This window comes from Myotis myotis, unplaced genomic scaffold (genome assembly GCF_014108235.1).
Source record: "Myotis myotis isolate mMyoMyo1 unplaced genomic scaffold, mMyoMyo1.p scaffold_m19_p_15, whole genome shotgun sequence".
Taxonomy (NCBI): Eukaryota; Metazoa; Chordata; class Mammalia; order Chiroptera; family Vespertilionidae; genus Myotis; species Myotis myotis.
Window position 1 is genome coordinate 45991101 of NW_023416319.1, and position 26449 is coordinate 46017549.

Genomic DNA, 26449 nt, shown 5'->3' on the forward strand with positions numbered 1-26449 from the left:
GTCTTGAGATAGGAGCATCACTGGCATACATGAAGTAGAGCTAGGGGGCGGGTGTGGCTAGACTTAGTCATCTAGTGGGGAGGGGAGGGTTGGAGGAAGAGTGTAGATGCAAGTCAAAATGCTATCAGAGGCCAGAACTTGTAGCATCTTGTAGGCCATTTGCATGACTAAGTCAGGAAGCCATTTAAGGTGTTAGCAGAAATGATAGAAACAATATTACACTACGCCCTATGGGGGGAAAAACACACTCATACCATAACTAATTGCAAAACAAGGAAGGGTAGTGCTGTTGATCAGGAAGTATGTAGACTGCAAGATGGATAGAAGGGTAGGACCAAAGAGCTTGATCCCAGCCCAAAATAAATGTGGGAGTTTCAACATGTCAGACCAGCTTCAGGAGGTCTCTAAGCACAAGACATTTATTAGGTCCACAGATTCTGCGGGTCAGGAATTCCAAAAGAAGACAGCGGGAAGGACTTATTGCTGCTCTGTAATATCTGAGGCCTCGGTAGGAGATTTGATATCTGGGAGTTAGAATCATTTGAAATATCATATACTCAGTGATGGATGCTGACTACCAGCTGGGGCCTCAGTTTCTTCCCATGTGGTCTTCCACTGTAGGCTGATAAGGTCTTCCTCATAGCATAGTGGTGGAGCTCTAAGGGCAAGAGGCCCTAGAGCAGTGGTCCTCAACCTGTGGGTCGCGACCCCTTTAGGGGTCGAACAACCCTTTCACAGGGGTCGCCTAAGACCATCGGAAAACACATATATAATTACATATTGTTTTTGTGATTAATCACTATGTTTTAATTATGTTCAATTTGTAACAATGAAATCGGGGGTCACCACAACATGAGGAACTGTATTAAAGGGTTGCGGCATTAGGAAGGTTGAGAACCACTGCCATAGAGAGAGTGTAAGAGCCAGGTAAAAGTCCTATTGTCTATCATGACCTACTGTAGCTCCATTTTATTCATCAAGGTAGTCACAAAAGTTCTGCCTAGGTTTAGGGGAAGGGAGAATAGACTCCATCTTTTGATGGGCAAAGTTCTAGAAGAGAATGTGAAACCAGAAATATTGCTCTGACCCTTTTGGCAACTACAGCCTTGTACAATAATGACATACTGGGTCACAAACAGAATTTCAATAAATTTCAGGGACTAGAAGTAGTACAAAAACTCTCAGGTCACAGTGTAATGAAACTAAAAATTAATTTAAAAATTAGATTGCAGAAAGCTCAGCTACCCAGAAATTTTCGAATATTCTTAAATCTCAAGTCAAACAAAACATACAAGCCCAAACTATGGAATAGCCAGAGAAGTGTGATAATGAAATGATTACCTATTAGAACCTATCAATAGATGTAAGGCTATTTTCAGAGGAAAACAGCTTTAACTATATATACATATAAATGTACATATACATATACATATACATATACAATATATACTAGTGACCCAGTGCACGAAATCACACAAGTCCCGGGATCCCTCCCTGCGCTTGCCTCCCCGCAAGTGCAGCCCTGCCCTCCCACCCAGAAAGAGTCCACAGCTGCCGCCCCCTCCGCCACTGCCAGAGACGGGACCCAGAAAAGTCCCGTGGCCGCTGTGCTGGTGGGGCCCAGAAACTGGTCAAGTTCTCCAGAGTCAAGTCCCTGCCTACCTGCGTGCACCTAGTCATGCACACAGCCCCGCCCACCCACGTGCCTGCTGCACATGCAGCCTCCTGCTGATCGGTCGTTATGGCATGAGTAAGTCACAACCATTATCATATTAACTCTTTATTATATAGGATACTTGTATATATCTATAACTTTAATGAAGAAAATATATAAAAGATAAATTAAACATTTGATTCAAAATACACTCAACTAAATATACCAAAAGAAATGAATTATCATAGCTAAAACCAGGTATTAGTAAGATAGAAAGCAAAGAAGTATAATAAATAATCTGAAAGCTAATTTTTTGAAAACCTAAATTACTATGCTAATCAAGAAAATTTGAAGACAATGCAGAAAGAAAGGAAAAAGTCACAGAAATAGGAGAAAATTAAAGGAATCGTGAGAACTAACTTTAACTTTCTTCACCCCTCTGCAAATATCTGAAAGTCTAAATCAAAGTGGGTAGTTTTCAAGGAAAATATAATTTTCCCGAACTGTCAAACAGATTGATTTCCAGAGGTAAAATAAAGTTCATAAATACCTATTATGACCCCCCAAAAGCACAAAGTCTAGATGTATTTATAGGGAAATTTTATATAACGTTAAGAGAGAAAATTACTCAGCAGTACTCTGTTCAATGTTTAACAATTGGGTCTCTGAAAAACAAACAAGCACAAAAAAGCAAAACCTCAGATCTGTGGTGTTTACCAATTTCTGTGACATGAATATTCCCACTGTGACTGATTTCAAGCTACAGACGTGATGTTACTTTATGTGGAGTTGAGAGATGTGCACAACCTGGCCTGTGAGCCCCTGCAAGCTGGCTCCTGTACACCACAGGGGAAATTCCAAAGCTATTTCAACCATTCCGGAGCACAGATCAATAAGTGTGTACTCCTAAATTCTATTTACAGAGTACTTAAACCTTTACATAAAAATTGAGGTTTCAGAGAAAATAACTAGATAGTTTATTCAATTATGATATATGTACAAAAATCTCAATAAAGTCATTATAAGCAACACCCAAAAGTATAAAGAGCAGAGTAAAACATTGTGACCAAGTGAGATTTATTCTCAATATGAAATGAGGTCTCAGTATTGGGATATACATTTATTTATTGAATTGTTTTAAAAGATCTAAGGATGAAAGGCATAATCCTATAGATGCTGAAAGGGCTTTAGCCAAATTTAATAAATGTTCTTGATTAAAAAAAATACAAAAATAGATGTATGCTTCTCTAATATGATAAAAAAAATCTATCCATCTTAGTCCAATGCCAACATCCAACTTAATGGGCAAACAGATATTACTATTAAAACAAGGACAACATAATATATCTGTTACATCTACTGTTATCAATACTACTGGAAATACTGGCCCATGGAATTAGGTAAAGAAAGAAACTGCAGGCATGAAAATGGAACACATGACAAAATTATCATGTTTACAAATGATTTTATTTGATTTGACAATTGGAAACTTAAAAGAAAGATTAAGAGAACTCATTGAGGAAGTAAAATACACTTACAGAAATCACTAGCCTTTTAATATTTAAACAAAAGCCAGTTAGAAAATATTTTAAATGAAAGACTCCATTTACAAAAGCAACATAAAAGGAAATAAAATTGAAATATTACACATTAACGACCATATAAAATATCTTTATAAAAAATGTTATGACTTTTTAGAAGAACAGAAAAGAAGGCATGGAGATATGAACAGACATACAATATTCTTTTACAGGAAAACTCAAGACCATAAATACGTCCATGATCTCTTCGTTAAAATATAATTTCATTACAAAACTATATAAGTATGTAACTACCAAAGTTTTTCCTTTTCTCTTTAAACTAGAAAAATTGGATCTAAAGTTTAGGTGAGAAGATAATAGCCTGGATCATTCTGAAAAAATATATATATATATATTGGGAGAAGGATTAGTCCTACTAGATATTCAGTGTATTATAAAGCATCAATAATTTTTTAAAATATAGCACTGGCACACAAATCACTCAACAAGCTAATGGAATAAAATGGGAATTCCAGAACAAAAATTAAACAGATTTACATGTGGAATTTAGTATATGACAATGTGTTACCCTAAACTGGTGGTAAAAGATAGCCTATTCAATATATGTTCTTGGGGCAAATGAGTAGCTTTTTGGAAAAAAAAGGATTCATTTCTCATACCTTATACCAGGATAAATTACAAATGGATTAAGAATTTAAGTGGTGAAGAAAAATAAACCATGAAAATGCTAAGAGAAAGGACAGAATTCAGAATTCAGAAGCCCTGATTTAAAAATGAAAATTTGAAAACCTTAACCTTATTAAAATATTCTTGACTTTATTTTTTTTTTTTAAATAACCTTCTCCAAAGAGGACATACAAGTGGTCAGCAGACATATGAAAAGATGCTTAATGTCACTAATGATCAGAGAAAGTATATTTAAAACCCCAATGAGATATCATTTTATATATGTCAGAATGGCTATTATCAATAAGTCAACACACAGCAAGTGCTGGTGAGGATGTGGAGAAAGGGGAACCCCTGTGCACTGTTGAAGGGAATGCAGATTAGTCCAGCCACTGTGGAAAACAGTATGGAGTTACCTCAAAAAATTAAAAATGGAACTGCTTTATGACCATGCGATTCCACTTCTGTGTATATATCCAAAGAAACCCCAAATCTAATTTGAAAGAATGTATACACCCCTATGTTCATTGCAGCATTATTTACAATAGCCAAGATACGGAGCAACCCCAGTGCCCATCAATGGATAAGTGGAAAAAAGGCTGTGGTACATATGTTCAGTGGAATATTACTCAGTCATAAAAAAAAAATGAATTCTTACCAGTTGTGACAGCATGGATGATGTAGAGGGCATATGCTCATTAAAATAAGCCAGACAGAGAAAGACAAATGCCATATGATTTCACTTATAAGTGGAATCTAAAGCACAAAATAAATGAATGAGCAAAATTGAAATAGACTCATAGATACAGAGAACAGATTGTGGGTTGCCAGGGGGAGGAGTCATGGGGGCTGGGTGAAAAAGGTGAAGGGATTAAGAAGTACAAATTGGTAGTTACAAGATAGTTACAGAGATGTAAAGTACAGCATAGGGGTTATAGTCAATATTATAATCGTTATGTTTGGCGCTTTGTAAAGTATATGATTGTCTACCTGCTATGGTGTACACCTGGAACTAATATGAAATAATACTGAATGTAAACTGTAATTGAAAAATATTTTTTTTAAAAAAAGAATCATTAGAAAAATTGGTAAAATTTAAATGGGGTCTTAGAATTGAATGGTAGTATTATATCAATAGTATAGTAATTTCCTGATTTTTATGACTATATTATAAATTATGTTGGAGAATGTACTTATTTATTAAAAATACACTGTAGTATTTGAACGTGAAGGGCATCACTGAGCGACTTACTCTCAAATGTTAAAAAAAAGCGCTTTGTACTATTCTTACATTTCTATTATAAATATGAGATTCTTTCAAATTAAAAAAAATTAGAAGATGATAAAATCCAGACCAGCCCACACAAAGACCTTATAGAAAAGCTGGAGTTTTAAATCAGAAACCCAATGCACATGCTTTAAAGTTTTATGATACATATTTATACTTAATTGCATAATAACATATGTATACTTCTCAAAGCAAAAAAAAAAAAAGAGAGGAAGGACTTTTACATAGAAGAAAAAGATTTTACAGTGAGGAAGACATACAGTGAATTTAAAAGTATTTGGAAATATGTCACATACAGTGGTAGATTATGTATATTTTTCTAATACATGAAGAATTCAAATTGCATAAAAAAGTGACCAACAACTATAAAAATAGATCAGCAATTTCATTCCTAAAAATACAGGCATATGTGTAAAATGACCTATATACAATAGTATTTATTGTACAGTAGATGTACTAGCTAAACATTAAAGATAGCCAAATATCTGTCAATTGAGAAATGGTTACATATATATGGGACATCCAATCTCTGGAATATTGTGTATCTCTGTCAAAAGAATTAGCAAGTTCCCTACATTGTTACTAGTATATGTAAAGCTATGCAACTCTGTGAGTCTATGCAGCATATATCAATAAAGGAATAAAGCAAGATACAGAACAATATGCATAGAATACTATCCTTTATGCATAAAAGGTATAATGATAAGAATCTATGTTTCTAAAAAACTCTGAAGGATGGGTAATAGTGAGTGCCTATGGCTGGGGGGCACATGGGAAGATGGGGTGGGAGAAATACTATTCACTCTACACTTTATTTCCTCTAAATTTTGAATCATATTCAAAAATAAACAAATTGAATTTAAAAGACTGAAATAAAATTCATATAGCCTATAACCTAGCAATTACACACATCCAAAGGGAAGTATGCAGAACGATGTTTATTGCAGCATTTTTCTAGTAGTAAAAAAAGTACAAAGAGAAAAAAATGCCTATCAAAAAGGGAATGGTTAAAGTGATTTTGAACAGTATGCAGCAGTTTAAAAGAGTTGAAGGTAAATGAAGTACTAACACAGAATGATCTTCAAGACATATTTTTGAGCAAAAACAATTTGAGTATAAGGCATTTGTATATTGTAATACAATTTATGTAAAAGCACAAAATTGCACACACACACACACACATACACACTCACATACATGTGTATAAATGCATGGAAATAGTTTTGGAAGAGTGGATACAAAACCCTAATAGTAGTTACTTCTGGGAGAAGACCCACATTGAATTGGAAAAGAATAGAAGAGGGTCAAGAAGTCTAGCTCTTAATATTTTACTCATGTAATAGTTATAATAAAAATAATAAAAGATCTAAAGAGGGTAGGAGCTTCGGGTAATTTGTAACCATTTTGGAGACTTTGAAACTTTGTTTCCCCAAAGCTAAGGATGGAGAAATAGTTTCCCCACCCAAGGTGGCTCCTTGGTTGAGTGTTGATCTATGAACCAGGAGGTCAGGGTTCGATTCCCAGTCGGGGCACATGCCCGGGTTGTGGGCTCGATATTTCTGTTTCTCTCTCCCTCTCCCTTCCTCTCTGAACTCAATAAAAATATATTTCTAAAAGTAAATAGTTTCTGTGAAAACATTCCTTTCCTTCTCCAAATTTAAATAATCCAGTGTTGAGAATCCACAGTAAACTTTCTGTACTCTGTCACTGTTGGGGGATATGATATTCATATGAATCAAATATTCTGGTAGATGAGGAGATTCAGAGAAAAAAAAGTCAAGAGGGAGATGCATGTAGTGACCACATGGCTTCTGATGTACTGAGGATGGTAAAGAAGACATCAGCATTAATAATAGGCCATTATTTATTGAGTGGTTTCTTTAGAGCCAGGCACTGTGCTGGTATTTTACATATGCTTGTGGTCTCATTTAATCTTCGCGTTATCTCCTAGAGCTGGATATTATCCTTATTTTATATGTGAGGAAATGGAAGCTTAGCGAGATATTATGTAGCTTACCCATGGTCCCAGTGCTAATATGTCCTTGTGAGACTCAAAACCAGGGCTAACACCGAAGCCTGTATTCTTCCCTCTTTCCATGCTGCCCCCTCCCCAATAAAACACACTTAACATACAACTATACGAGTAAATTTTAATCTGCTTCTTGATTTCAGCATTTCAGGAATCCTGTTACGAGCTTCCATTACCAGGGCACTAGTGAAGCATGAAATAAATGATGGCTAATTGGAGATATCTGGTTGACAGGAAGCAGAGTAATACTGCATTTATAGGAGTGAGTGCTTTTATCACAGATAACAGTGTAGCAAAATCACAGGTGTGATTTGGGCATAGCCTCTTTGTGATTTATTGATCTGCATACTCAGAAGGTCTTTTTATCTCCCATATACAGATTTCAAATATTCTGTCATTTTTTAGCACTAATATCAGACCTTGCATCCCTGTTTGTCCTCCTATAAATATTGTTTAGATACATGAGGCAGTTTCCCCCTCCTGGAATCTCCCAGCAATGAATCAGATCTCTTAACCTGAATTAACACGTGCAGAATTTAGGCGTGCTGCTCCGGGGGCTTCTCGGACCACCCCTTTGGTTATAGATTATAAATGCCATTTAGAGAAACCACAAGATGGCTCCTGAGTGTCCAGTAAACTTCAACAACCACCTGAGCGATCCCTCCGCGAGACTGCATGAAACGGAAATAGAGAATGGCAAATAACCCATTGACTATGCACTTTCTCTCCCGCTGAGAGCAGCACGCAATGCAATGCAATTTCAGTACTTACATGCCTCTGGGGAAAACAGACCCCTGAAAATCACCGAGCGCAGCACCGGAGAAATTCCTAGATCTGTGCTCTGCCTGGTGTCATAAAACCCAAGCAACCTTAGACATCCTTTTTGAGTACAATGGACTGGTAATTTTGTTTTGTTATATTATCCACTGAGCATAATGATAATGGGTCACATGCAATTTAAGGAAAAATTAAGTCTAATAAGAAAAATCTCTAATAAATACTAATAGTATCTCATTTGTATTGTTGTTGGTTGAATCCTTCCATTAACATTTGTTTTTACATATTAAATGATCTGCAATAAGTTGAAACTGAAGATGGCAGTACAAATTAAAACACGCATTCTTATAACATATGCACTGTATGACTGCTTGCATGACTCTTTCCTCAGGCAGGAACGGGGCGATATGGCACATTCAAGGGGGTGATGCTAGCACGTAGTGGGAGGTGCTTGATTTTAGACATGCTCATCAGTAAAGATGCTCAGTGTAGAGACAGACCACATTAATAACCAGGGATGGAAGCAAGTCAATGAAACACAGAGACTGAAGGTTTGAATTCAGCCCTAAGAAAAAGATACATCTATCCCCTCAAGCCAGGCTTCTTCTGGGCCAGTGGCAGAGGGTGGGGAAGCTTAGGGAAACTCTGGTACAAAAGCATGGGTGGAGTTCTAGGCAGCGTTAGCTGCCCATGGAGAATAATGTGGTGGGGTGGGATAGAACTAGGGCAGTGATGGCGAACCTATGACACGCGTGTCAGAGGTGACACAAGAACTCATTTTTTTGGTTGATTTTTCTTTGTTAAATGGCATTTAAATATATAAAATAAATATCAAAAATATAAGTCTTTGTTTTACTATGGTTGCAAATATCAAAAAATTTCTATATGTGACACAGCACCAGAGTTAAGTTAGGGTTTTTCAAAATGCTGACACGCCGAGCTCAAAAGGTTCGCCATCACTGAACTAGGGGAATGTTTTCAGGAAGCTGTTATTATTAGACTAGAGGCCCAATGCACAAAATTTGTGCAAGGGTAGGCCCTCGCAGCCCTGGCTGCCTCAGCCCTCATGGCTCTGCCCAGTGGTCGTTCCAGAAGGTCATTCTGGAAGGTCATTTCACCATCTGGTCTAATTACATATTAGCTCTTTATTATATAGGATATGTGCCTCTCATGCCTTCATAAGGATCTCCTAGGGAACACCCACAAGGTATATATGCTGCGTACCTACTTCCAGGGATTCTGACTCAGTGGGCCTGGGGCGACACCCTGCATGTGTTATTTTTAATAAGATCCTTGAATGATTCCACTATACACAAGATTTTGAAGACCACCGTGTTAAGGAGTCTCTTTTCCCAAGTCCCCTCGGCCATGAGGTTTAGGAGAGTAGTGACTATTTCCAAACCCTGCTGACCAGTGGCATGGCAGCTGCAAAGGCCTTGCCATGTCAGGCCCTCGGTGGTTTCTGAGAAGGACTAAGCAGGCTACAGGAGGCTGAGTTATCATGAAGAATTTGCTGCGCAAGACACTGTGCTGTGTGCAGAGATGGTAAGGACCCCTGCCCTCAAGGCATTTACAGTTTAGATCAAGACCACAGGCAGAACTTAGATAATGCATCGAAGCACTGCAAGTGCTCTGAACCTGGGGACACAAAGGGCTTGGCCATTGGGGGAGGGCTTCCTAAGTCAGCATAAGGCTTGGACCAAGGGCTGGCCAAGGTGTAGAGAATGGGACTTCACAGAAGTGTTGTCCATAGTTTGAATACTTGGGTGGTATCCACTGATTGGTTGTAAATGGTGAAGAGGAGGGAAGAGCATCAGATGACCCCCAAGTTTTTGGCCTGAGTGCCGTTGTGGCAGGAACATCCGTGTTCTGAGGAATGGTTTGGGAGGAGCAAATTCGATCAGACATGTTGAACATGAGCTATCTGTGCCTGCAAATGGAGTTGCTCTAAGTTATGAGTCAGTAAACTTTCACTGTAAAGGAGCCAGATGGTTTTTGTTGTGACTACTCAACTCTGTCATTGTAACATGCGATAGGTGAGCAAATGAGCATGGCTGTGTTCCAATAAAACTTTATTTACAAATGCAAGTGGTAGGCCAGATTTTGCCCATCTGCCCTAGTTTTAAACTCCTGCTGTAAATGTAAGAATGGGATGGCAGATAGATATACATATTGACTCCTACATGTTTGTGTACATAGAATCTTTCTGTAGTCACAGAATCATCACACTTATTCTATACAAACACTGCATTTCAAGGTTAGTTTTTTTTTTGTTAAATGTATTTCTTTATTGATTTCAGAGAGGAAGAGAGAAGGAGAGAGAGACAGAAACATCAATGATAAGAGAGAATCATTGATCGGTTGCCTCCTGCACACCCCCTACTGGGGATTGAGCCCGCAACCCAGGCATGTGCCCTTGGCCGGAATCAAACCTGGGACCCTTCAGTCCGCAGGCTGACACTCTATCCACTGAGCCAAGCCGGCTAGGGCTCAAGGTTAGTTTAACAAAGAATTTTCAACCTTCCAAAAACCACTCAATGATTACCCATTTATAAAAAGTTAAATGTGGAAATGCAAATTAAACTACAAGATACATTTTATGTTCACTGATTCAACAAAATTTTAAAAATCTGGCAGTACTAAGTACTGGCAAAGTTGTAGAGAAAGAGAAACTCAAAAGCTGGTTTTTTCTTTTCTTTTTTTCCTTTATTTTAATTTTATTTATGTTTTCCATCACTGTTTATCCCCTCTATGTCTTCTGCCTCTACCCACCTCCCTCCCTGCTATCAAAAACTATTTTGGCCTGGTCGGTGTGGCTCAGTGGTGGAGCATTAACCTACAAACCAGAAGGTCAAGGTTTGATTCCCGTTCATGGCACATGCCTGGGTTGTAGCTCGATCCCCAGTGTGGATCGAGCCAATCAATGATTCTCTCTCATCATTGATGTTTCTCTCCCCCCCCCCCCCCCCGCTTCTCTCTCTTTCTTTCTCTCCTTCTCTTCCTTCCTCTCTGAAATCAATTTTAAAAAAAAACACAAAACTACACCTATTTAGGTGGGAGTGTGAATTAGTGTATCTATTTGGAAAACAACTTGCTATTATCTAGTAAAATTTTTTTAAATTTATTTTTATTGATTTCAGAGAGGAAGGAAGAGGGAGAGAGAGATAGAAACATCCATGATGAGCCATGATGAGAGAGAATAATTGATCAGCTGCCTATGCACACCCCCTACTGGGGATTGAGCTTGCAGCCTGGGCATATGCCCTTGACCAGAATTGAACCTGGGACCCTTCAGTCTGAAGCCTGACGCTCTATCCACTGAGCCAAACCGGCTAGGGCAGTAGTAAATTTGATTATATGCAAACCCTAAGATCCAGCAAGTCAACTTCCAGGACTCTAACCCAGGAAAAACGCTTGTACATGCTGAGATTAATAAGAACTGCACTCATAGCATTGTATATAATAGCAAAATAAAACAAAAGAGAACAGCAACAACAAAACAGACAAAAAACTGGAAACAACCCAAATGGTTCTTTAAATGAAGTGGAATAACATTCAATATGAAGGAATCTATAAAACAAACTCCCTGAATGATACTGTATGATATCATTTTCATATCAAAAAATACAACAAAACACTATGTTAAAAGGGTCTTTACATATGAGGCAAAACTGAAAAACATCCCACATGGGAATGAAAAACTTAAAATTTAATGTTGCATTTACCATCAGTGGTCGGTGGAGGCAAAGGAATCTAATCCGATAGGGAAGACTTAAAGGATTTATTTATTTCTAAGCTTGGTGGTAGGTACACAGATTTTTTTAAGTTATTTTTTTCAAGACTTTACATGTGATATTTGTTCTGTGCAATGGAGCAAGCGTTGCACGATAATGAAAAACAAGATAAACCAAAATCTTACTGAGTTTCGTTAACAATTTTATACTTTTGAGAAATAATTAACTGAAGGCTGTTCTTGTAAAAAGATGTCAGTTTGGGGGAGTGACTTCTTATCTGACTCGTTTTCTTTGCCAGTCATGTCACCTTTCCCAGTCACTGAAGGCCAGCTGCTTCCAGAGTTTCCTCTGGGCACAAGGCCCTGGGGAGCGGGTGTAGCCCAGAGCAGGAGGAGTAGCTGTGCAGGGTCATTTGAGTTCCCCATCTTAAGGAGAGAAGCATTGTCTTTGGCGTAGGACAGAATGTGGTCAAATTTCTCCCTGTCACTCAGCGAGTGATCCCGCTGCCGTCTTTATATCCTCCCGGTCATCTGGGCTTAACAGGGACAGTGTGTAGTGGTTTCGTGGTGTAGAAGCCATTGCTACCTAATTTTTTATTTCTTGAATATCACTTTGTAGTGTCATGATTACAAGGCTTGGAAGAAGATAAATTCTCTGTCTATTCCGAGTATAAATGGACACTTGAGATGAAACCACCTAGTTAATTTCCCCTCATTGCCGGAGTAGAATCTGAATCCAAACCACAGCACAACCTAGCCCCTAAATCTCCATTAAAAACCACCTTGGGTCATCTGGCAAAGCTTTATATAAAGTCAGCAGAGAATTATAAAGTCAAAAGTGAAAAATGGTACAACAAGAATGAATCATAAAAAAATACTACATCAGTTAAATGTACTCAAAGGCAATTTAGTGTGTTCTGGCACCAGTTCTTATTGATGCAAAGAATGTGATGTGTCAGGGCTGGGAACGAGTGTGAAGGAAATGCTCTTTGCCTCACTCAGGAGCAGCTCTGTGAAGGGTGCCTTGCCGTCTTGCTCTTATACCAGGAATTTCAGGGACAATATTCTAATTAGTCCAGTCTGGACATCTTCTGTTCAGTTTTCCCTGATGTAGTATATTTTTAAAATTAGATTTTTTTTTCCTTCATGGAGATAAACAAACCTATAGGCTGCATAAATTGGTCATCAGTACTTAAGTGTCCGTCTCTTTGGAGTCACCCCATTGCTCTGCTTTTTTATATCCACACTAGAGGCTTAGTGCATGAAAATTTGTAAACTGGGGGGGGGGCGTTTCCCTCAGCACGACCTGCCCCCTCTCACAGTCCGGGAGCCCTCAGGAGATGTCCTAGTGACAGCTTAGTCTGGCCTCCCTCTGCGGGAGGCGACGGGGCCAATCAGGGGAAGGCACTGCCCCCATCACCCTGTGGCTACCTGAGCCTTGGCCCTTGCAGCCATCTGCTGCCTGCCTGAGCCCTGGGCCAGCCCTGGCAGTGGCAGCCGCCATCCGAGGCTTGCCTGAGCCTCAGGCAGCCGCTGCGGCTTTGTCCAGAAGGACATCCGGAAGACGTCTTCTCTAATTAGCATGTTACCCTTTATTAGTATAGATTCCAAGCTGTGATTGTTTCTGCCTCATCTTCTCCAACACCCTTAGGGTCTCATTGATTCGTAATAACCACAGCTGTGATTATGATGCACCCACCATGTTGTAGGTACTGTGCTTGCACCTGGATATGCATCATCTCATCATCCTCACAGACACCCAGTGAGATAGGTCTGAGTATCAGGCTGATATGCAGATGAAGACAGCTAAGGCTCAGGGACTCACAACTTATTTGAGTTTACACATTGAGTAACAGAAATAGGACTTTTCAGGCCTGACTGCTAAACGGGCCCTGTGTTAGAAAGGTTGGTTCTGTAACCTCATCAGCAGTGGTGGGAGGGGACCCATACCTCTAGAGAACACAGTTGCAATAGAGAAATGTATTAGGACTGAGACCTGTGTTTGAATCCTGGCTTTGCCAGTGACTGGCTTTGTGACCTTTGGCAAGTTACTTGACTACTCTGTTTCCCCCTCTCTGCAAAATGAGCATGACCGTAACACCTCCCTAAGTAGGTTCTTGTGAGACTTGTATGAGTTGGTATAAGTTGAGCATTTCAGAGTTTCAAGCCCGCAGTAAGTGCTATATTTGTTATTGTTGCTGTTCCTGCTTCTATCATTGTTTTCACTGTTGTTATTATTGTTGCTATGATATCTCTCCTGGAGATAAGATGCCTTCGCTGACAGTAGCTGTGAATGGGATGGGCTAACGGGAAGGTGAAGGATCAGCCCATGTGGCAGATCAGGGGGTGCATGTTTCCAGGCAAGGCACTCACCTTCCAGTCCTGCTTGTGTGGGGCCATGGCCACTTTGGGTAGACCATTAGTCACAAGTGAAGCAGTTTGGGAAGGTCAAATGAGGAAGGACACTGCATTCCTTGGGTACCTCCTTTCGGATACTTCTACACTCAAAATCAGGTTCTGGGGTACCTGCCTTTCTTTCCTATCTATGAATTCACATCCAGGTGAGAAGGAAAGCAGTTTGGAGGTTTCCTTTTATTCTAGTAGGTCTTTGAGTCTCAGTTTTAGATTCAGGATAAGTGATTGGTTATATCTAAATGCTTTAGAGGATCTGAAAGAGATTAGAAAAACTATTCCACAGCATAAAGGCAGGACAGGAGGGAATCATTAATCTCACGGACATTCAATTCCCTCAGAACTTTTTTGGGAATGACCAGAAACAAGTCAGGCCATATGCTGTCCATTTGCAATCCTCTGAGCTACGGACTTTTATTTATTTATTTATTTATTTTGACAGAACGAGGCCAATGCCATTGCCTCATTTAAGATGGTTCTCAAACTTGAAAAGGAACGGAAAGGTTGAGACATGCATGCAGAGTCAACACAGATGACTTGACAGAAGGAGGCCTGACAAACACCAGGGCTCCCCCAATTGTCAGAAACAGGCTGATGAAGACAGGGCCGAAGCTTCCCAGACTGGCTTGCATTTTGGTAACTGAACCATCAGGGCAGGCATAGTTATGCTGTGGAGAGTTCTGAGATGTAGAGAGATCACGTTAATTGCTCAGCCTCAACTGAGACCTTCCACTTTAATCACAGTGCGCAGTTTGGAGCCTTCGTCCCCGGGTTTGATTCTTTAGGCTGCGCTCCTGCTCCAGTCGAAGGCTGGTTCCAGGTGCTGGCCATTTGCGTTTCCCTCCAACTGGGCTGATTTATGAACCCGGAGATGTGTTCTGGTTTTTCCAAATTCTGTTCCGTTACTTTGTAATAAAGGGGACATGTGCTATCTGGTTCTTTGCAGCCCCTTAGTTTTAACATCCCTACTACCGCAGATTTTTGCCAGTTACTCTGTGGTCTGCCTTCTGTGATCTGAAGGGGGAGAAATGCCCTTCTGTGTTTTGAGTATCAAAGGTAAGACTGTAAAGACTCTCTTCTTTATTTTCCCTTATGGCTGGAGAGGAAAATTCAAAAGACCTGTATGAGGCTGTATTACATTCAACATCTCAGTGCAAATGAAGGACTGGGAACCTTAGTGACAACAGCTCACCACAGGTGCTGGAGTCCTCCCCATTCCACCCAGCACATGGTCTAGTGTATAATATCAGGAGGCCTTCCACACTCAGGCCAGGGCTCCGGTGACATGTAAGTCAATATGGAAGACTTCACGGGAGAATCCTAGTGTCAGCAGAGGACACTGTAACATTGAGGCTGAACAGGGTGTTGTGAGTGTTACCTGTTTGGCTGAAAGTTAAGCCCCATCTGAGCTGATAAGGGACAACATATCCTTTGGGAGTTTTCCCAAGTGGCAGAAATGTGTCACAGGAAAGTAATTGGAAATTGATATTTGACATATCTCTGGGTTACTCTTTATTTCTGATAACACTAAAGGGTTTGGCCAAGAATCACTAGTGACTAAAATATAAAATCCTGCAATTCGTTGCTGATATACAATCTCTTCTTTGTTGAAAGTAAGCAGCAGCTTTCTGATCCTCTGCTTCCTAACTAGCACTTCAAGTGCAGAAGCCCATGGGCTTAATTTGGGTGAAAGAAGTGGTGAATTCAGCCAATCCCGCCTTTTGATAATTCTCTGAAACAGAATCATCACTGTCAATGGAGCGCTGTCTTTAAAATTCAACTCGATTTAACAGGCACTTGTTCAGAGCTCACTGTGAACCCCATCCTGTGCTTTGTGCCATGGGACGTACAAAATAAATAGCAAACATGGCCTTTGCCCTTGAGAAACGTACAGACTCATAGGAAGGATGATGTGTTTATGAAACACATTTTACATGGCAAGATAAGATATCATGCATGTGCCAAAGCGAGTGGAACCTGGAATCAGTACAACAGGGAGTCATAAAAATGAGAGGAGAATCGACTGGAACTGTCAGGGAAAGCTTTATGGATGAGGTGGGGACAAAGACAGCAATATCCCAAGCCCAGAACGCTCCCTTAAAGAAATTGCTAGGAGCACAATATCAGGTTACCAAGAGATTATGGAGCCCCTCTTTGAGTGAAAGTAAATTTGTTCAATATGAGAAGAGATTAATTCAGTTCAATAAATATTTATTGAGTACATGCTATGTGCCAACAACTGTATCTGATGAGGTAAAGGATGAATAATCCATACAAAGAGCATATGCAAGTAGTTCTCCATGCTACCTTCTCTTAACATAGACACTTAAAGTTATTGCTGGTCTGTGGGATTCCAGATCCAAATGGGAAGATTGCCATTGACCATTCCATCTCTCAAAAAGGCCTTCTCATGCTCACTTCAGCACCACATATACTAAAATTGTAATAATCCAGAAAAGATTAGCATGGCTCCTACGCAAGGATGGCATGCGAATTCATGAAGAATCTATACTTAAAAAGAGAAAGAAAGAAAGAAAGAAAGAAAGAAAGAAAGAAAGAAAGAAAGAAAGAAAGAAAGACTGCTTATCCAAGATATTTTTGGATCGAGGAGCTGAGACTAATTTTTGTGTAGTAAAGGAATGACATGTCCAACTGTGTAAGTTATATACAGTATAAAGAGTTGCATACATGCTATTTCTGAAAGGAAGGGACACTGAGTTAGCATTGAATGTAGCCCCAAATTACTGGGTTAGGAAATATTTGGAATAGCATTTGAAAAGTTTGAACCTGGCCCAAACTTAGGACCAACCATTCTGAAGATCTTTTTTTTTTTTTTTTTTTTTTTTTTTTCTTGGAATGTTCATTATTCCCCTTGACAGCTGCTTTGGAAAGCCAATAAAAAGGGTCTTCCATCACTAGAGTTTGCGACAGTCTTGCCCCGGGCTCTTTGGTACTTGTGAAGTTCGAAATTGGCACCACCTGGATATATGGACTAAGTGACTAAAATTCTATCTATATTCCTCTTTGAAAAATGAGGAAACCCACTATTTGTTCACTTCTTAAGGTACAGGTGTAACTGGGTAGTTGCAAATTGGTCTAGAAAGGAAAGAAGTCAGTGTGATTGATAATGGTGGTGGCAGTGATGGTCATCATGGATGTGGTAGTCATTATTCCAAATATCTGCATAATTTTTGAATAATATAACCACAGAAGACTAGCAGACCCTGGAAAGAATCTAAGATATCAAACACTGAGGCACAGAGGTGTCAGAGTTTATTTAGTTAAACAATTCCAGAGGAACACTTGAAAATCTCCCTTTCTCACCAGCAATCATTCTCATACCACAGTGAGACTCCTGCTTAGTAACCCCGGCATTTCTGCCACCCACGTGACTGCTTTCTGAAGCTAATTTAGGATTTCTGAGAAAACTTTTTTTTTTTAATCTGGAAGGACTGCTAGAAGGAACAGCTAGAAGAACTTTGAAATCACTCTTGATTCCTGTCATTTTCCTTAGTATTCAACCACTCTCTTCATCTAAAAGTTTTGCCTTGGCCTCTGTGGGTAGACACATACCCATGTGCTCCGTCACTCATCTGTAGGCATGTGTATTTATTGATATGCATTCTTCTTCATCATCTGTAGGCATTTTACAAATAATGGCTTGTGTGTGTGTGTGTTTTATCATCTTATTTTTTAAAATGAAAATGACAACTTCAAAATTTTTTGCAGAAATAGTTCTTCTACAGTAAAGAAATTCCAGCATGTAGGTCAGGGTCATCTCTGGGTCACAAAATTCCATGGAGGAGTTAGCACAGGGAGGGTAGAAGCAGTGGCTTGTTGTCCTTCCATTCTGGGGCAGATGGGCAAAGTTGGCAACAAAGAAATTCAGTTCCTGGAGAACTCATGAAACAAAGGTCAAGTGAGAAAGGCAGAAGAAGGTTGAGAATACAAACAAAAAATTGGCAGGACATGGAACAGACAAGAGGAGGAATAGATACCTCCATCCCTCTTCCAACCTCTTTTTCCTCAGTGAGGTAATTACTTGGCTGCGGGTGGGGTTGAGAGGATGAAAGGGCCTTGGACTTTTGAGTTGAAACTTGGTCTTGATGAAGCTTGTTTTAAAAGCTTTCTTCTTGAATAGAGCCGAGGGGAGTTTGTAGAGCTAGAGATATCAGAGTGGGTCTCAGAAAAGAGGAGACAGACCGTTCAGAACATGATCCATGTTCTGGATTTAAGGGTAAGAAAATACCACAAGATTTCCATAAATCGAGGGGACAAGCCAGAAGGATGAAAATCTGGCCTAGGCTCCACTCACCAAGCTATGAGTTTTGCTTTTTCTAATTCATCCAGAGCACTATAGAGAACAGCATTCCCGGATATGTGAATTCTAAGCTTTCTTCTAGGTTGTCCAGACTATTTGTGTCCCTAGGAAGGGAAGCAGAGATTCAGAGCAGAAATGCCAGATATCAGCACATTTAATGTGCTTTTTCTTGACTAGTTGAGCATGGACAGTGAGGAAACCCAGTGGTTCACTGAGCAGACTAGCTACAGAGACCTGCCTCTCCAGCAGGCAGGGTAAGTACAAAAGGAACATGACCCAAGGGTCCTTGATTTTACCTTCTTGAAGAGGGAGCTGCAAAGCCTAGGACGTGGAGACCCACCTTCCAGATTTTCTTGCCTACAGTTTCCCTTTAGGAAGGCTGCAAGCAAATCTGGCCTTAGTGGTTCCTTCTCTCCTTGTCTACAAACTCCATATCATAATTATTGTGTGGGTCCTGTGCTCAGTGTCATGGGGGTGTAAGGCCTCTGTTGATGTTGAGGAACTCAGAGGCCTCCGTGAGAACAAGAACGACAAACATAAGCTAACCGAAGTGCTAACCGGAGTGTGTACAAAGCGTGTCTGACAACAGGTAGGGGATCTTGAAAAACCAGAGGCTGCCATCACATATGGAGAGTTCTTCCAACCCTCACCTTAGTGGCTGTTTCTTCTTACTGAAGAATGAAAAAAAAGTGAATGGCCTAAAGCAAGCTAAGAGCAAATCCCTCAACTTTGTTCATTTTATGACTGCAATACTTGGTGGTAGTATTAATAAAGGCCCTGGAAGTTCTCATAGAAGTGCCAAGAATGAGGCAACTGAGCATTCATTCACCTGCTTTACGCTATTTCAGAAGTAACATGATTTATAAAAGAATGCAGAATCATAATTTTCATATTAACCCTAGGATGTCCAGCAAAAAAGGGATATTATATCCTTTGTTCTTAGAGCCCCACAGATGCCAAATTATGCATAGGGTTCCCTCCTGGCATTGAGTGCTTGTGAGCCTGGAGGCAGCCAAACTGTGATTTCAGAAAGATGTTGCCTCTGGTAGTGTTCTCACCTGACTATCCCCCTGGAGTTATGGGAACAAGCATGGCCTTCCTAGCTTCCCTGCATTCTGATAGAGCAGGGGACAGCAAGAAGGGATGCAGCCTTAGAAATGTTTGGAGGCTTGGGGTAAACTGTCTTCAGCCTCCATCTAGGGAGTTCTACAAGAGTACCATTAACGTACTGAAGAAATAATTTATAACTTTTGCTTTTGTCTGCACATCAACATATGCCAACATATGCTCAGTTCAAAACATGAATATTCAATTAATATAATAGCTGGCATCTGGAACAAAGAGCAGTGGTGTTTGGGGGGTTGAGTAGGACTTAAATGTCATCCATTCTAACCACAGCTGTCTGGATGCACATAGTAGGCATTGAAAGTATTTGCTGATCAGATTTTCTTTGATTTGAATAACTTGGTTGCTTGGGTTTGAGCCCAGATGTTTGGCACTCAGCCAGAGTTGTGTGCTCTGCACCCTGTCATCAGCCTCACCACCTCAGAGATTATTGGCAAGGGGCAGCATTCCTCCCTTTCCTATGGTGAGGTCTCTTCTTGCCTCAACTGATGGGCTCTGGTTGATGTGAACATCTCAGAATATCCTTCAGTACTGCTTTTCTATGATATGTTGATCATGAATTATGAGACCCCCATTTTCTCATAATTTAATGTCCCTCAAATACCTAGAACTTAACTACTTTCACAGATAATCAAGTAGATTTCTAATACTCTAAGGATACTAGGAATGAAAAGTAGTTGAAGAAGGTCTACTGTGCCCTAATGTATTGGATAGCAGCATTCAAAGGTCCGTGAAAATCCATTTTGGATAAAATATAAAGATTTGTCATGGTTGGGAATGGAGCGCTCATTCAAAGTGAAACAATAGAAAATTTTATCTTTCCTCATGGATTGTGTTCTTGGCTCAGTTATTTATCTCAGAACCAGGAACATCATGTTGTCCTTAAATTCATCTACACACACTGCCTTGGTTCACAGTGTGGGGCTGGCAACCATGCAAGTAGGTACCAGAGGACCAAAGGTGATTTCTCTGCAGTCCATTCAAGAAACAGGGTCTGCATTTTTATAGGTAGCTGTGAAATTAGAGATAGGATAATTTGTCTATAGTTGGACCCAGCAAATAGTGTAGGTAGAAGTTTAATCCTGTGTGGCTGACAGATAGATTTACCATCCAGATGGTTTCCCATCTCTTCTGACTCCATAGAGGTAGATCCAGTGGTTACCTATAGAAAGGACAAAGCACAGAAGTCATCAGAAACTTCTTACTTTACAGCTTCCTGAGAGGTTCATAACAATTATTAACCAAGTTGTTTAATCTCCACAATAATCCTTCGAGATCAGTATTATATCCTTATATTACAGTAATCCTGTGAGGTCGTTATTACAGTAATTCCTCTGAATGACAAGAGGAAACTGAGGCATGAGTGTATTGATGGAGTTAGCTGTTTCTCACAGGACATTTTCAATGGATGCTGAAAGAGCTCTCACCCTGAAGTTCCACAGTACCTTCTATCTACAATTGAACTTATTCTATAGGTTAGGCCAGTGGTCGGCAAACTCGTTAGTCAACAGAGCCAAATATCAACAGTACAATGATTGAAATTTCTTTTGAGAGCCAAATTTTTTAAACTTAAACTTTGTAGGTAGGTATATTGTTATTAACTTAATTAGGGTACTCCTAAGGCTTAGGAAGAGCCACACTCAAGGGATCAAAGAGCTGCATGTGGCTCGCGAGCCGCACTTTGCCGACCACGGGGTTAGGCATTCCTCACTCTCAGTACTCCTTTTTAAAATGCAGCTACCCATGGGAGAGAAGTCATGTCAAGCATACTATCACTGAAATAATTATCTGAATGAGTTTTTAATAATCATTTTATCTGACATAGTTGAGCACATAATACTAATATGTTAACATTAGGATAAAGTGAAGGGGGACTGGGAGAGATTTGGGTTTGGGGAGTTTGTTTGGAGCAACCTTTCTGGTAGGGGTGTAGGAATGAGAACCTCAGGACTCCAGTTCTAAGTGAAGGGAGTCCCTGAAAATGGATTAGTGGGGCCGGTCATGGAGTAAGGAAGCTAATGAAAACATAATGCTATTCATGTTTTGGGCTTGGATGGCCTATCTGTGTTGGACCCAGCCCTAGTGAATGGGGCAGGATTATGATGGGTGAGGCCAAACCCATCCGTTATTACTTGCCAGGCACCTGGCTTTGGGCATGGGTCCATTTCATATGCTCTCTTATTCTGCTAACTACTTAAGGCAGAAAAATCATTCCCCTATTGGACTCCAATTTGTGCCAGCCGAAACTGAAATCCTCATACTGAGCAAATGTACCAAAGAACACTCTATAAACTTAATGAGGGAGATGAAGAGATATGTGCCAGAAACCGAGAGAATTTAACACTGATGAGGTTATGACTATTATATGTTTAGTTAAATTGTTGACACTGACAGGACGTGGCTGAGGAAATCTACCGTCCATTTTCTCCTTGTATCAGTGATAATGGTTCCTTGGTGTGCTCTTCTCAGTTAACAAAAATATTCCCAAAAGTTAAATGCAGAGAAAGAAGTGGCATAAGAAATACGTTTATTATCTCTGCTCTTCTGGGAGTTCCCTCCAGGAACATTACTTAAAGCAGGACTTCTCCTGACTGGCAAATGGGTTTGAAGGGATGGACTCACCAGTTCAGAGGTGAAGTTCAAGCCTCCTGAGAGCCTCCTAACCCCTGTGCTCCCAGACTTGCCCCAGCAAATCCATCTCACACAATGCTGCCCTAGCCTTCCCAAATAGCTCTTTTCTGTTTCACATTTTCCTTCCTCTCAAAAACTGGCAGCGGTTCTCCTTTGCCTACTGAATAAAATCGCAATTCCTTTAAGTGGCATTTAAGGCCTAAATGTGGTCATGATTTTTGAAAACTGCAAAGTGCTATATAAATATTAGCTATTTGAAGAGGAATTGGGGTAGTGGCAAGTATTGAATTTGGAGTCAGAGCACTTGGGTTTGAATCTTGGGCTAGCTGGGTGAACTTGAACAGGTCACTTAAACTCCCTGAACCTCAGTTTCTTCATTTATAAAACAAGATTGTTGTGATAATTAAATTAATTGAAAGTGACATAGTAATTAGCAAAGAGTGGACACTCAATACCTGTTAATGAAGTCATGGTAACTGAAGGCAATTTCGCCTAGCACTTAAGAACACTGGCAATGGAGACACGAGTTACTTATCTTCCTGTGTCTCTTATTTACTCCTTAGCTTTAACAGGGGATAAGGTGGAAGAATCAAGGGAGTTAATACCTATCAGGAACTTTCAACAGTGCCTGGCCCATATTAATCCTCTTTAAGTACTAAGACGGCCACTGCTGTTACTTTTATTATTCAAAGATCTGGCCTGGCCTTATCTTTCCAGCCTTAGCTTGTTTTCTGTCTTAACAGTAGAGAGAGCTCCTCAGCTCCTTAGGGTGGGGACTGGTTCTTACCTTTAACTTCCATGGGCTTTACTTCACTCAGTGCTTGAAAAATAAGTCATTTTTGTTATTAAAAATAATGTACTCATGTATGAATATACGCTTGCTACTTCTACTCAGCATTATACTGAAGCTTTCAGCCAATGGAGTAAGGCAAGGAAAAAAAATAAAGGGCATCAAGATCGGAAAGGAAGAAGACAAACTGTTTTTATTCTCAGATTAAATGATCATTTATATAGAAAATGCAATGGAATCTACAGAAAGCTACTAGAAGTGATAAGTGAATTTAGCAGGTTGCAGGATACAAGAATAATATACAAATCATTTTTGTTTTAGTTCCTCATCCTTAATGTAGCCACAACTAGACCAGTTTAACTGGAGCATAGGATATGAGGGGTAGTGGTGGTGAATAAAGTTGGAAAGGCAAGGTGAAACTCAGTTTGATGACATGACTTAATAACATGGAGTGGTTTTGCTCTCTCTTTTGCTCCCTCCTTCCCTTCATTTTTTCCTTCCTTAATTTTTCTTCTTCCTCTCTCCTTCCCTCTTTCTAATTAGTTTGTTGGCATAAAGAACTTTTCTTCATGAAAGTTGGTAGAATTTTGTTTCTTAAAAACTAAGTTTTTTTTATTAATTCAGTTAAACAAAATGACCACAGATATGTTACTTGGAGCTTACAATGAACATTGTATAAAGGACAGACAGTGTGATATCAGTACACAGACATGGGGACTTTGGGTACCTGGATTCAAGTTCTGACTTTCCCTTAACTAGTTCTATGATGTTGGGAAGCATGTCACCTTTTTTAGGTTAAGTTTGCTTTGTCTTAAATATGTTATAATGGTAACACGACCTCCTTCTTTATAGGGATGGTAGCTCAATTCAATAACACTTTTTGAGTTCTTAGGACCTGGACCAGGGCATGGAGATGGACAGTCTTTTTCTTGAAGGAATGTTTAGAGAAGATATGTATGGAAATAACTTCAGTGTCATAAGATATGCTATTATGGTAGTATAAACAAAGACATGGCGGGGGCGGGGGGGTGCATGTAAAGAAGGGGTTATCTCTGCTTGTGAGATAGTGGACACTTTCATTGGTTGATGCCTAACTCAACTTTAAAATTTAAGTGGGATTTTTGACAGAGAAAGGGGAAACTTAATAATGTCTTACATCTGTTTAGCACTTTACTATTTTGCTTGCCATAAATCAGAGTGGTCTAAAACCTATAATTTTTAGATATAAGGGATAATTATTGCTATTCTAGGGGTGGTTGTTATTACTTTAAACTGCTCTTTTTTTAAAAGCTGAGGAAATTTTGACCCAAAATTACAGCAACTTAGCAAAGTTTGTTTATACAAACATTTTCAAGGGAATTTTTCCATGTTGGAGGACCTAGCAGCCTTAAGAGTTTGGCTCCTACTGGGCAAAGGCAAAAGTGGGGTGATTAAGATTAGGAGAGGGGCACTGGGAAGAGGAAAACGAGGTATTAGTTAAGATTTTGCAAAAAGAATTATGGCACAACAAGCTAAGTAAAAATGTGAAAGTATGGAAACCTGGACATGTAAATGCTCGTCTGAAATGGAGCCAGAGTGCTGAATCTTTGTGAAATGTTGCATCCTGGGAATGTTCCTGATAGACATGTGGGAGGGAATTGGGCTCACAGCTCTGGTTTAAGCTACTGGATTCCCCAGAGCCCTGCCTTGGTCCAGCACATCGTATATGGCTTGTTGAATGCTTGATTGATGAAGTATTGAAGATTGTTTGAAAATCTAGAAAAAAATGTATTTTGGCGCTTTCAGAAGAGTGGAAAATGAAGCCAAGAATATACCTATAATTTAGGGTAAAGAGCAAAAATGAGGCCTCATAAAAATAAATAACCATGATGTTAAATAGACTGCAGATCATTTGCACCTCAAGGCTTTCTTTTAGATTCTGTGCCAGTAAAAAGAAAGAAAGAAAGGAAGAAAGGAAGAAAGGAAGAAAGAAAGAAAGGAAGAAAGGAAGAAAGGAAGAAAGGAAGAAAGGAAGAAAGGAAGAAAGGAAGAAAGGAAGAAAGGAAGAAAGGAAGAAAGGAAGAAAGGAAGAAAGGAAGAAAGAAAAATAGGCCTCGTGCTTTATGCCAGAGAATTGCTAGTACACATATTTTGTTTTAGTGTAATCAAGGAGACCCTCCCCACTAAAATTATTTAAGGGGAGGAAATCAAACTGCATCTAGCTATAAAGAGTAACCAACCCAGGTTTGGAGAAGGCTTTAATCTACTCTGCCCGGGATCAGACTGTTTCATGCTGCTCTTGACTTTATTTCAAAGCTGATGTTGCCATCTCAGAAACCTACCAGCTGTAATTATTTCAGTTTTAGTCACTAGAAGTCATTTCCAATCATGTAACAGAAATGGATTCTAGTGCTTGTCAGTGACCTCTCACCCTGTTCTTTATAGAAAATAGCATGCATGTTGGAAAAAGCCCTGACTGACGAGTTTGGGTGATGAGAGTTCTAAAACTTGGATCAGCCTGAGCTTTTAGAGTTTAGGTAAGTCAAGTCACAGATTGGATCCTCAGATGTTCCTCTGTAAAATGGAAAGTCACCCTACCCAGCTACAGTGAAGGGTTGTGAGTGTCGGTGCAATGCTGGGCATAGAGGCGCCATGAAAATGCAAGGTGGCGGTTCCTTCCCCTTGCAGTGGGCCTCTGGGTCATAACATGACAGGGTGCTCCTTGGGTAGCTTATAGGAAGCCATGGATGCTTTTAACAAAACGCTGGTCTAGTGTTGCATGCTATTTTCAAAATTTCCTCACAACTTCCCCGTAAATCTTCCTCTGCATCTGAATAAATTCTCTGTTGGTGCCCAAAGCTTGCTGCTCGCTCTTAGATGATAATAAGCCCTCTGTTGACTGAGAATCAAAACCATCTTGGTTCAATGATAAATATAAAAAGTCTAGGGAAAGAATGAAAACTCTGCCGTCCATCCATAGGTAATGCACGATCTGTGGGCTACCAGCCTCTCCCTTTACTCATTTCAGCCTTGCCCCGTTCCCACACACCAGGTGAGCTGGGTGGGGAGAGGGAAGAGAAGTCAAAGGCAACATCACACTTGCTTGGCTGGTGCCCATCTGGCTCTGGCTTGCTCTTCCAGTGGCAGATGTTTGGCCCTTCTCTTCAAAGGCTGCTTCACAACCAGCTGCTTCAGGTCCTCTCCCCGGCAGCTCCCTCTGATGACCACAGCTCTCTCCTGAGGCTTTCACTGTGACTCCTCCTTCTGATCCTGGACATCGGGGCACCTATCTCTGTTGAGATCTCCTTGCCTCCAACAAGGCAGGATCCAAGACTACCACAGGGTGCTTTGCCTTGCACTTGGCCCTGGCCTTCTCCATAGAAATATGCATGGATCTTTGACTTATTCATAGTGGGCTGCAGTTACATTTCTGATTCAGGCCTCTTCTATTGAGCTACCTGGCAAGCAGCTTCAGCCATAGTCTTTCTTTCACTTGTTAATTT

General features: G+C 40.0%; 1 protein-coding gene and 1 non-coding gene across 2 annotated transcripts in view; both read left to right on the plus strand.

The window, feature by feature from the left end:
- The window catches only part of LRMDA (leucine rich melanocyte differentiation associated), a 1016440-nt gene that overhangs the window by 822431 nt on the left and 167560 nt on the right, over positions 1–26449 (plus strand). The window lies entirely within an intron of this gene.
- Positions 16511–16617, plus strand: LOC118670418. Its single transcript, XR_004972316.1, has one exon. It is a non-coding gene; the product is annotated as a U6 spliceosomal RNA (small nuclear RNA).